Source organism: Pleurodeles waltl, chromosome 10, assembly GCF_031143425.1.
Source record: "Pleurodeles waltl isolate 20211129_DDA chromosome 10, aPleWal1.hap1.20221129, whole genome shotgun sequence".
Classification (NCBI taxonomy): Eukaryota; Metazoa; Chordata; class Amphibia; order Caudata; family Salamandridae; genus Pleurodeles; species Pleurodeles waltl.
In genome coordinates, this window is record NC_090449.1 from 769,067,855 (window position 1) to 769,080,597 (window position 12,743).

Here is a 12,743-nt window from a genome sequence, read left to right on the forward strand (position 1 = left end):
GTTAAAAATCCAACCTGCAGTAAAATGTTTATTTTTACAAATAATAGAAAGGTGCATTTTTCCAAATTTTAAAGGTTTATGAAAATTATAAAAGATAATATTCTTTATCATACATAATTCTGTTAACTTTAAATAAACTGTACATATGTTTTTTTTTTTTTAAATACAACTCTACCGCTATTAAACATACTACAAAATGTCATTTGTGATTAGTCCCTTTGGAATGTTGATATTGCTCTTGGTATTTTTAAATACAAGCAGATCCATCAGAGGTGGGCAGTTAAACAGGCAGAAGAAATAATTATTCATTTTGCTAATTAGTTTGAAATGGTGTGACAAATCTGCACACAATTTGGCAGACCTAGAAAAAGCTTAGTAATATTTGTTTTCTATTAGTAAGACAAGTTTTGTGTAATAAAATGTTCTCTGCATCACATCACGGGGAGTTAGCAAACTAAAACCATTTAAGGTATTTCAGTTTCCTGCAGATCGGGGGCTGCAAAGTTAAAGAGGGGGGTCAAAACATTTTATGACTTACTACGAACGTTTACACCATTTGATGGAGCTGTATTAAATTTAGCAGAGATTTATAACATAGTACAGAGTCCTGGTATTTTCAAACTCATCGGATTCATGAAGCGGGAGTAGTGAAAAAGAGTAATAAAAATGGTCACTTGCTAATAATATTGGCACTGTGTGGCAAAGCTGCACAATATTTGGCAGAAACCTGGAAGGATTGCAGTTCTTTTGGTATGCCAAGCTTAGTTCCAGCGAATCAAGGGGGAGCAGGGTAAAGTTAAAAGAAGAGCATCACAATGTTCATTTGCTTATAATATTAGCACTGTTTGCTCAGTCACCAACAAATGTTGAAGGCAGTCAGCAAGGTACACGAAGTGCCCATATTCTAGGCTTCATTAAGATCCAATGGGATGCAAAGTTAAAGAGAGGTACAAAACATTTTTGATTTAGTAATAACTTTGGCAGCAATTGACTGAACTCTTGAGCCCATGAAGGAGGTGGACGGTTATATAATGTGAGAGATGTATGTTAAAGTATAAAATCTAAGATAAATTTACCAGGTTTAGCTTTCAGTCAATTATGTTTAGTTTTGATCAGCTCCATCAGGTGGTAAAAGATTAATTAAGAGCAATAAAAGTTTCATTCCCAAATAACTTTGGCGAGGTTTGATGAATCTGTGTGAAATGTGGCAAACATGGTGTAATTAAATACAGTGTGTGGCCAAAAGGATTTGCTGGCCGAAGGCTGTGTAAAATGCAGAATGGACACAGGTAGGTGAAAGTGGTATATCATAAAAAAATTATATGCAGTGAAAAAGTACAGCAGGAGGTTAGTGAGGGTAAATTGAATAAACCAGTGAGTAAGCCCTGAAACTAACAATTAAAGGCGTGAAAAGCACAATAAACCACCCCCTTAACCAATGGCATGCAAAAAAGGCTATCTACAAAAGGCAAACTATGGTAGGATGTAATTGTGGTGTTCTTTGAGCATTGCAACTGGCGAATGTCAGTTTTTTGCCCTTTTTTAATTGTATGGCAGTATTATGGATGATGTCCTCAGTAATGTGATCAATTGTGTCATTTGACATGTTATCAGTGATGCCATTTATCATGTCATCAAGTGATGTCATGTTTGATATCTTGGGTAGCTGTTAGATAGATAGATAGATAGATAGATAGATAGATAGATAGATAGATAGATAGATAGATAGATAGATAGATAGATAGATACTGCTAATATTATGTTGGTGAATAAACATGTCAGTGTACTGCTGAATCTATCATATTTGAAAGTTCTGCTCAGTGCACCAGGCTTAGCTGGTGATGGTTGTAAATCGGCCTATGTTACAAACCTTATCTTTTCATGAATTACAGTTGCCCATGAGGCTCTATATAATGCTGCAAATCCCATGTTTCAATTTTACATTTACTTATTAAATACCTTTGTACTGGAAAGGCATTGACTCCATTTCCAAGAAACAGTTGACCTTACAGACTAAGGCCCTCATTCTGACCCTGGCGGTCTTTGACCGCCAGGGCGGAGGACCGCGGGAGCACCGCCGACAAGCCGGCGGTGCTTCAATGGGGATTCCGACCGCGGCGGTAAAGCCGCGGTCGGACCGGCACCACTGGCGGGGTCCCGCCAGTGTACCGCGGCCCCATTGAATCCTCCGCGGCGGCGCAGCTTGCTGCACCGCCGCGGGGATTCTGACCCCCCCTACCGCCATCCAGATCCCGGCGGTCGGACCGCCGAGATCCGGATGGCGGTAGGGGGGGTCGCGGGGCCCCTGGGGGCCCCTGCAGTGCCCATGCCACTGGCATGGGCATTGCAGGGGCCCCCGTAAGAGGGCCCCTACATGTATTTCACTGTCTGCTGCGCAGACAGTGAAATACGCGACGGGTGCAACTGCACCCGTCGCACAGCTTCCACTCCGCCGGCTCGATTCCGAGCCGGCTTCATCGTGGAAGCCTCTTTCCCGCTGGGCTGGCTGGCGGTCTGAAGGCGACCGCCAGCCAGCCCAGCGGGAAAGTCAGAATTACCGCCGCGGTCTTTCGACCGCGGAACGGTAACTTGACGGCGGGACTTTGGCGGTCGGCCTCCGCCGCCCGCCAAGGTCAGAATGAGGGCCTAAATGCTGAAAAATTAACAGTGTGGAAATGACAAAGTACATGATATGGCAGCAGTACAGGGTACCGCTATCAAGTAGTTCAGGTGTACTGACAATATGTGTTTCCATGAATTTGCTGAAATACAGTGGTCGGTGTGTTCTTATTAGAGGGTAAAGGAAATATTAAAGTTAATTGGAGTATCATAGAATATTGTTTCAGTCCAAGGGACATTTAACATTTTGAGGTTTTCAGATGTAATATGCATTTTCCCCTGTAACCATTTTGTACACCTGAGATGTCTAGATACTTGGTCAAATAGGTTGGGTTTGCTACACGGAGGGATCTACAAGTCACATAACCACTTTTAAATTTGATTCTTGCCACAGCTGGCAGCTACAATACGTCCTTCTGAACTGGGGTGAGGTTTGCTATCATTCCCCTAACCAGCACACTTTATCATGCCAGCTTCCACATTACCACAGGTAAGCATACATTGCTAAGCTAACTTACACATTGCCTCAGTTAAGCAAATGTCCATGCACTTTTTACATTGTTCTAGTAAAGCCCACATTGCTATACCAGATTCACCATGGCCATAGTTAACTTCATTGTGATGCCAGTCTCTATTAGTGTGGGCAGACATACAAAAGGAAAGGGGTGACCAAGAAGGCATGGGGCGGCAAAGGTGCGCTCACTGAAATTATTCTGAGGTAACGGTCAAGAAGGATGATCCGACAGCTTGTGAGGGCTCAGGTGGATCGTTTCCTCCTTTAGTGACGGCTCATGCATGGGGTGTGTGACGGAATAGACCGAAAAGAGGCTAGAATCATGGATCAGAGAAAAGACAACTGTGTGGAAGCACCAGTGGACGGGTTCAGCCCCAGTAAGTAAAAGGTATGGTGAACTGAGTGGTCCAAAATGTGCTGCTGGGAATTAAAAAAATGCAGGACCACTCAGAGCTCTATTAGACAGATGAAGTTAGTGCTCCAATAGAGCATTCTGCATCCTTTAGATCATTATGCTGCTTTCTCAAGCCCGTAGATCACATATGCAGTCTGGCAGACTGCTAAGGGTCTGCAATATGTGTCCAATTATTAAGTCAAGGGGTAACTGGCTGTATAGTGGAAGCACTCTGTCATGCCTATGTGTATGAGCACGGGGGTCTACAATTTAGGTCAGTATGTGGTGCGCTGTTCTTGCTTGTGGCATTGCTGGTCATCGTGGACTCTGGTAAATGGTGTCTTTTCTGACCTGGACAATGGTGGTAGTATGTGTACCTATGTGTGCATGCATAAATCTGTTCATGTCGGGAGCCATGTCTGTACTTATGAGTGCATAAGAGAGAGCATTTATATACCAAGTACTATGCCCCTCTGCCCAAGTAGTGTATGTTGGCTTCTGCATATAATAGTCATCGCAGGCATAAGGAGGCCAACACCAAGGAGAATGGTGGTCTTTCTTGCTATATGGATCGCATCTCTGGAATTACTGTGGCATACACCTGGTAAAATGGTGGGGCAGATTTGGCATAATATGATCCTTGGCATAATGGTTGTCATGCTTAGCATGTTGTGGGCTTCCTTGTCATGACTGTCCCCACCCTGGCATAACAAGGGTCCTCGCAAAACAACTGCCATTCATTGTATGATATGGCTGCCATTTATAACGATTCCCCTTCTTAACATGTTGTGGCCACAATAATGGACCTAGAAAAATAGTGATTACGCATGGTATGAAGCAATCAACCCCTGAAATAATGCTTGCCCCATTGTGTGCACACTGTGTGTTTCCTTTGCAGTGTGGAGCAAATCCCATTCAAATAGGTGAACCTTGCATATTGTGGGAACTCGTGACATAAATGTGGCTGTCCATGTCATATAATGGTGAAATTATCAGACATGCTTGGACATGCCGGATATACGATAATGATACATGGTACAGAATCTGCCCATGAAATGAAATAGTACACGTGAGCAGTTCACAAAAATGAAACGTTGGTGTCTGGGAACCAGACGTATTATTAAAAATGCAAAACCCATATTTGGGAGAAAAACGTTTTTAACAACAAAGTTTTTATTTCAGGGAATTGAGTTTAGTTATGCACATTAAAACGTGCTTACTTAATAGCAACATGTGTTCAATTTTAGAAACAAATAATCTGTTGTTTGAGGACAACATTATTGCATTTCCAAAATGTGTTTAATATTGGGTTTTCACTCAGTAAATAATTATTAGTAATGCAGAATTGCGGAGCTAACAACATATATGGACGCATCCATACACCGGTATATGCTGTTAATTGTACGAAGGAGTAACCCTAAGTCCGAAATAGAACACTTATGCTTACTATGAATTTCAAACATGTATAGTTATAATTGCAGAGACAGAACATTTGTGTCTATGATATAACGAGCACGTAATGGAATATAGTTTGCTTTGCACTACATTAGTCACTACTTGAATTCATTGATATGTACTAAATGAAGTGTTAAGCTTTGAAGAAATTCATAAAGAAGGTAACTTTGGCTGTGAAAAGAAGAAAAGGAATGAAAAATTAAAAGCAGCTTTCCAAAACCTGTCCAGGAGTGAAGTACTTGATCAATTCCCAATGAAGAAACTCTTGATATATGTACTACTCTTGTGTAGCCATTTTAGCTATAGTTTTATACACTATATTTTCACATACAAGGCCTGTCGCTGTGCACTTTAACCTAGATATATTTTATTTAGCTTTGTTTTTATTATTTTAACAATAGCCACATTTGTGGTCTTGTTTTATTTTCTCTGTCTAGCTGTTCTTCGCCTAGGTCAGCATTATGATCTTAAACAAGACGTTTCTTTCACTCTGTGCTTTTCTCAAGGCTGTAGTAAGATAGGTTGCCGGCAAAAGTGGTACGCTTTGTCTCCAATATTCATAGAAACATACACACTCTTACGTGGGGATCCTTTCTTGGAACATCAGCTGTTTTATTATAAAAACACTACTTTGACCCATGTACATTAGAGGGAGATTCCAGCCAGATGACCACAACTGTATGCTGATTGTTGAGTGCTTCGCTGCAGCTGCTTCTGTAGACTACAAGCCTCTTGCTCAGGTATGAGGGATGATGTCTTCCCAGGGAAACCTGAAGGGCAGAATCAGAGCTTAACATGCTGTGCCCTAACATAATCTAGGTAGGAACTATTCTTAACGATCTTAGTGATAATATGGTAGCGTTATGCTTATGTTTTACTCTCCTTGTCACGATTTTAATCCTGCATGCTTCATCACCCTAGTTATTGCAATACATGCTTTATTATCTAAGATGGAGTTACTTCAATAAAACCTCATTGAACTATACTTTGCCTCTGATTGCCCTTGCATATGTGAGACTAATATAACTGAGAGAAAAGGATGAGATCTGAGTGACCACGATTTCCCTGAGGAGTCATTTATGTCATGCGCGCGGTTGCCCAATCATCCCTACTCTTGAGTGGAGATGAGGCACTGCTAGTCAGCCGGAACAAAACCCGGATTAGGCCGACAGATGTCACCTGGTGTGGGATCAGACTCAGTCCCTCGCAATACAAGTGATTCTGCCACCCGAATCCAGTAGTCTCATTAGGATAATGAGAACCTACGCGACATGGCGCTGCCAACGTTTGGTCAGGCACTAATGTTCGGGTCCTCCTGAGTATTTCTGTCTCACTACATGCAAAGACACCTCAGTACTATTTATGGAGACGTCTGTGGTATTGAGGATTTTCCTCCTCAGCTAAGTAGGAAGCACCTGTAGGTTGTTCAAGCTTGAACCCTAAAAGGATAAATCCCCATTTGGTGTGCTTATCTCTGAACAAAATGTACCATTCATCATGGTGAACACGCAACGGGTAGCAATTACAGTCAGTATGCGACCACCCCTTACTGCACATTTATTGGCACATGGCCTAACTGCCCAGGGTGGTCCTGTTAAATTTGTTGTTGAGGCTCATCAAGCCTATGGAATAGAAATGTTCTATTCATAGGTCACATTTCCAGCAGCTGATGGGAACACAAATACATTTCCTCACTATACACCTGCAAACATACCTGCACAATATAGAGCATATGCCTATCTAGAAATACCTATATCTTATCGAGAACCTAATAATTGGCTTGATGGCACGCTACCACATACAATCCTACATGTTAGGTTAGGTCCTCTTACTAATGATGGTCCTACCTGGTCTTTATTGGCCATATATATACTGCACCCTGAGACAGCACCCTTGGCGGTAACTGAGGTTCACCGCTTATATACTGAGCTTACAGCAATATACAGACTATTAGTTCAATTTGTAATGCAAACATTAAATACAAACCCAGCATGTGCTGCCCCGTTGCAACCACATGCAACAACACCAGGCATCAATCCTGCGACTGTACTTTTGATCAATCATGGGTAAGGTACCCGCCAAATGGGAAGAGATTCGTTTTGGTTAGCTCAAAAAATAAATGCACTGGAAGCAGTATGTCCCCATACAGGACCTCAGGATAAGCATAGAATATTAACTATGTGCTTGCCATTTGGGATGGTTCCCACAGTAGATAACTGCAATACTTGGGGCACAATATTTGCCACGCTCTATACTACCGCACACAGTGCTCCGACACTGGCCAATCTACCGGAAGTGTTAAAACAAATTCAAGATGAATACAGGGTTGCTCTGGCCCTTGACTTGGGGATGCAACTTCTGGGCAATTTTGCCACTGTATCTTCAATCCTATTAAGTAACCTTAAAGGAGAAGCAGTTGCACTAGCAGTGCGCATGTGGCTCCGGGACGTTCCTCCACAGGATCAAGAATGTGAGCTGCCAAAGATTATCACGCAGACCTACTAGTATTGGTCGAGATAGTCTGGGGTCCAGACCCACAAAACCACAGTTTCAGGGTATATCTAATAAAGATACTACCAAGCAAGATCCTGATGGTTATAAAAAACGCTGGGATAAAAAACAACAAACACTGAAAAAAAAGGGGAGAATCTCCACATACGGAGACCCCAAAGAATAGATATAATCTCCGAAATAGTTATAATATAAAAACGCTTGACAGATATCAATATACTGATACACGCCAACCTTGTTCCTTTCAGGACTCAACGGAAAAACGCAGGGAGAGAGGTGGGCAGTCAGAGCAAAGAACTGCATACGTGAAACCGAGACAGGAATCACAACGCTCTACAGAAGTTTCTGTTAAAAAAGAAGAGAAACTTCCCCAAGAAAAAACCCAATTTAAAAAGGAGAAAGTGGCAGCAGTTGTGATTCGTCATGCCACTCAAGAAAAGGACTCTATTGAAGAACAAGATGTGGGCACTAGCTCTGCTAGACAGCGCAGCAGAGATCACAATAGTTTGCTGGAACATTCAAGAGCATCTGGAAGTGAAAGCAACTGATGACTTCTTACAAGTTGAAACTGTGGACATGCGTGTCTCCACGCCTGACAGGGTGTAGAAAGTAACGTTACAGTTAGAAGGAGACATTGAATGCATAATCAACGCAATCTTTCAGGACCGTGTCGTAAACATTTATGATATTCTACTGGCCGAAAGTGATTGGCCACCTGAATTTGTCTGTACTTGCCCACATGGGGAAGAGGTTATCAAGCCTTCTTTCTTGTCCCTTGTTCCAGATGAGCTTGCAGAATCCTACACCATTGATTGGGTATTAGCGCAGGCACCAGCGTAATATCGCAACCATGTAGGGTGGGATAAAGATTCCCCCTATCATGTAATTCCAATGAAAAACCAACCCCAACCTCAACACCAATGCCCAATAAAACATGATGCTAAAGCACCTGTGAGGGAAATCCATACACAACTAGAGTACCAGGGCGTAATCAAACCCTGTGTCTCACCAATGAATAATCCTCCATTCCCTGTAGCTAAACCGGACCATTCATACAAAATAGCCTTAGACTACAGACACTTAAACAGTCATACACGCACATACACTATCCAAAACTCTCACAGCACAGCACTTATGAACAATATAGTGCGCAAAAAATACAAAAGAACACTGGACATTTCCAATGTTTTTTTCTGCCAAAATATAGCGCCTGAAAGTAGAGACTTAACAAGTTTCAGCGCACTAGGCTCCCAGAAAAAAATCTGTCATTTACCACATCGGTATAAGATCAGTCCAGGACTGTTCGCGGCTCATGTGACTTCAATATTGGATGACATTGACCCTGAAGCATTGTCCTTTGTAGATGATATCTTTCTCATGGAAGATGAATTACTGCAACATTGTTGTGGGATTTACCGAATTCGGCTAAAAATTCAATTTAAAGAAAAACAAAAATAGCCTTCCTTAGCTTCCTGTTTCTGGGATACGAACTATCAAGTGAGGGAAAGAGCCTAGCGCCACAATTCTTGGAAAAATGCATGCAGTTACAACCTCCAAATACCATTAAAAAACTCCAATCCCTATTGGGTTTCCTAAATTTTGCCAGAACTTACATTCCAGATTACGCATCATGCATAAAACCCTTATATGACTTTATGCATCCTGAGTTTCCCATTAAATATTGGACAGTCGAACACACACATTCTCAGAGCTTTGCAAACAGACATGCTTTCAGCACACTACCTACACACAAGGGACAATAAAAAACATCTTGTCATCAGAGTAATTGCTGGTGCCATTGGTTTCACCTATGTAACATTCAATGAGGCTGAGACAGTCCCAATTGCATACAAATCACATTTGTATTCAGCAGCAGAACAACGCTTTGCTCCCACCAAGAAAATTCTCTCTGCTGTTCAGATGGCTGTCATTAAAGAAAGACCACTGACCCAGGGGAAACACATTATTGTCATATCTCCAATCCCAGCCCTTGAGGCTGTTACCAAAGCAAGCGTTCCAAATGCTAAAGCATTACATCCACGTTGGATCCGATGGGCAACATCTTTGACAGCCACTGATGTAGACTATATTTTTGACCCAAAGTTACAAACTCAAGAATTCTCGCAATATAAACTAGAATACCCAGTTCCGGCAAATACATTGCCAATTGATCAATATCAAAGAGTCATGTACACCAATGGCTCAGCACAACCTGCAATAGACACAAAGCATCTATACTCTGCTGTTTGCGCAGTCATAAGCGTCTCTATGGAGGGTAGTAAGTTCTATCCACAACATGCTTTCACACAAACCATAGGGGATTGCACTGCACAACTAGCAGAGCTAAAGGTTTTTGTGATGGCACTGGAACATACGGATCCTGCGCAGCTAACACTGATTGTCTGTGATTCGTACTATTGTGTCCAGTCCCTAAATTAATATCCATGTTACTGGTGCCAGAATGGGTTAAAAGATTCAAAAGGTAACACCATCAAACACAGACTTCTGTGGGGGAAATTAGCGGATCTGAAGGAAATGCTAGCAAATGTCCATGTACATACACTTGGACACCAGCACGTTGGAATACACCTTGCTGGAAATACACTGGGTGATGAAGCAGCCAAATCAGCAGTAGCTACGGCTTCTGTTGCTGCAGTAACTCGTTCTAGAACGAAAAGGGACGATGACATGTGGGCTGCATGAAAAAGCCACAGCTGAAGGCACGCCCTTACCAAAAGCATTTCCTGCAAAATATTCCTACCGAATGGGAGGCTTCCTTGATGCAGAAGTAAAAATGGCAGGCGTGGGAGTTTGAGTAATTCCCAATAAAGACCTAAGACCAGAGTTGATCAAGGCAGCGCGTGAGGGAGTTGCCTCTACTCATGGTGATGTGGCGGCTACAATATCATTATTGCAGGCTTGTTATTGGTGGCCAGGTCTATACATACAGACCAAGCAGTATGTCCTTTGTTGTGATATCTGCCAACAAATTAAGGGGTCCACCGTCAAACGCCCACTGCAGACACCCCTTCTAATTTCAAACAAACCATTACAATGTGTGTACTTGGACCATTGCGGCCCCCTAACACTGGACAGTGCATACAAATACATCGTAGTCGCTGTTGACTTCTGCTCCAGGTTTCTATGGGTGTGGCCGCAATGCTCGGCTGACGCTTGGACTGTTATTAAAGATTTGCAAGTCTTTATCGGCACATATGCAGTTGCAGCTTTCCACTCGGACCAGGGCCCTGCTTTCGCCTCAAGGGCATTCAGGGACACCATGGCTTCATTAGGGGTCCAACTCCATTACTCGTCTCCATTTCATTCCAAGGGAAATAGTGTCATGGAGTGACGAAACCGAAATTTAAAGCAATCCTTAACAGCCAGAGTATTAGGTACGGGTCGTAGTTGGCGTAATCATCTGGTTGGAGTCTAGAGAGCACTTAATATTCTGCCTGGAAGGTCCCTGGGGCGTCGTACTTCACACAAGTGCCTCTTTGGAACTCAAATGTATGTTCCACATCTTGATGGTCCTGGCGTGGAGGCGGCAGAAACACCTTTTGACATACATGAATGTGTCACTGTCTTGCAGTTCCGTGACAACTTCTGCCAGTGCAGCCTCCGTAGGAATCAAGGATGTACCAATAACAGCTACCGGCTAGATCCCAAAGGTTGTGGGTCTAGTGCGTGAAAAGGTTTCTGTGAAGAAGGAGTTCGGTCCTTCCTATTGTGAACCGGTCCCAGTCCTGGGAATACACAGTACCATAACTGTTATTCTACCACTGCTCACTGCTGCCTAGTTGTAAAGAAAACCGCTTTGTCTCCACCGACAATGTCAAGATACACCATGAGGCCGATCCTGCACAGCAGACCAAGAGGAACAACCAGTAGTACCCGAATCCCTCTCACTACTGGTCAAATGTCCCTCTACAAGTTTTGAGCAGCAAAGCTGACACCTCTCCGAGATTTGGGAGGGTGGAAAATGATCTTGCATTAGTTCCACTAACATCAATGTCAACAAGTAACTCAGACATTACTGATCGATTGGACTCAACTTCTACACAAACAGATGGCGTCATTTACAGTGAACCACCGCAGGAGACCCCTACCAGTTTTCCTCCTTCAAATACGGCTCCAGTTTTTGCACAAACTGCTTCTGGATACTTTGCTGACATCAATGACACCTTTTGGGGCTCAAATGCCTCTTCTGCATCTGAACTACCAAAATCACATAAGCTGATAAATTGGCTTAAAGCAAATTATTTTATGTTCCCATGGAACTATCTGTGGCTTTCCTTGACAGTGTCCTTCTTTGGATTGGCTTTGTTATTACTTTCTTCCTATTAATACATGGTCACTACCTTCCTGACAAATCAACAGTTGAACTGGTGGATGAGGTCCTAAAACCCCATTTTTCTTCTCACAAGGTCCGCAGAGACTTGTCTTTCGTGAACATTTCCGCTATACCAATTCCTGATGGGATTGTTTGGGATAAAGTCACATTTGATGTATACGGCTCGACGGAGGTCATTCAAATACCATATGTGTTTATACTTTCTGAGTGGGTAATACACGGGGTCATTAATCTGCCGATTTCAATACTTCAATTCACATCCTTCTTAAAACACATTCCAGTGGGCAGATATGAAAGGCTAGGAGAGAGTTACATCCATGAGGTGTGGGAGCTACCCTTCTCGTACAAATTACTGAGTGGCATGAAGGAGGCCTTTCTTAGCGGTAGTGCATTTGAGACTTCTGTCAGCCATTCAATGGGTTGTAAACAGCTGTCTTTGCACAGAGCGTGTAACGCTTCGGCAGCGAACTTGACTTGTTATCTGAAGGGAGCCCCAGTCCCTTGATTAGACCTGTGTTCCAGGTGCTCTCGAATGGCAACTATGTCCTCCTCAACAGTGAGAGCTGTTGTGGGATTCGGGCCGGAATAGTTTATGTCATTTCGGTCTCTAAGATTGTTACATGCTGCAGGAACTTACTTTTTCCTCCTGCATGACAGAGGTAAGTAGCTGAGATTTGGCCCATGTGAATTTTGACAAGTTGAGCAGACTCAAGGCTTTATTGTTTCAAAAACATGTGGCACTCACATCTGCACGCAAGACATATGCACTTCAGGTTGCGAAGTCATCAACAGAGACACAGTTCCTTTTAAGTACTAACTTTCCAAGACACTTTGGTGAGCTTTTGGGATGAATATTTAATGTGTCCAGTGTTACTGGAATCACAAATTTCTTCAAG